Below are 892 nucleotides of genomic sequence, written 5' to 3'. Positions count from 1 at the left end.
ATAATATTAGAGCTAAATATATTTACATATATTATTATTATATAATTATAAATATTCTACAATTATAAACATTAATATTTATGCAATAAAATCAACAAAAAATTAATTTCGTGAAAAGAAGACAATTAAAAATAATAAGATATCGAAAACTGAATGTATAAATTTTGTACAAGCAGTTAAGAAGAACAAATAATGAAAGAATAGAGATAAAATAAACCACTAGCGCTATCTCTCGAATAGGAAAGATATTTCTTCAAATCAGGATAAAATAGAATAAGAATTGAAGATTAGTACTATCTATTGAATATTAGTGAAAATATGTTTTAAAAAATGAAATTTTCGATTTTTACTCTTCTTTATCCTATTCTACTTTATCCTAATTTTAAGAATTATTTTTGATATTCGAAAGATAGTGTTTGTGATCTACTAGATCTTATTCTATTTTTATATTCTCATTATTTCTTTTATATCTATGCCTATATATCCTTTTTATCTATGTTTTATTTGCGGCATTTTATAGATGGTGCTGATTGCTCAATTTTTATTCTATTTCTATCTTTTTCCTATTACTATTTATTTTGTTATCTATAATTATTTTTAACACATAACAGGATGTCAATTGAATACAATTTTATTATTTATCTTTCAAAACTATAATGTTTTAACATTTTAATATTAATTCGTAATCATTTTATATAAAATAAATGATTTTTAAATATAAAAAAATATTTTGTTAAAATAATTGCAAAATAAAAATTAATTTTTAATTCTTTTTCAATAAAGATTTTTTGTAATTAAAAAGTACATAATAATATAATATAAATATAATCACATAATAATATAAATATAATCATATAAAATTTAATTACATTTCTAATTATTATTATATTAC

General features: G+C 17.6%; 1 long non-coding RNA gene across 1 annotated transcript in view; it reads right to left on the bottom strand.

Moving 5' to 3' along the window:
- Positions 1-892, bottom strand: part of LOC116186518 — a 21,602-nt gene that overhangs the window by 4,155 nt on the left and 16,555 nt on the right. The gene's annotated exons all lie outside the window — the stretch shown is intronic.

The sequence above is a fragment of the Apis dorsata genome, unplaced genomic scaffold (genome assembly GCF_000469605.1).
Source record: "Apis dorsata unplaced genomic scaffold, Apis dorsata 1.3 scaffold_815, whole genome shotgun sequence".
Classification (NCBI taxonomy): domain Eukaryota; kingdom Metazoa; phylum Arthropoda; class Insecta; order Hymenoptera; family Apidae; genus Apis; species Apis dorsata.
The sequence above is the reverse complement of the archived record's forward strand: the minus strand, read 5'-3'. Positions and strand labels throughout refer to the sequence as shown.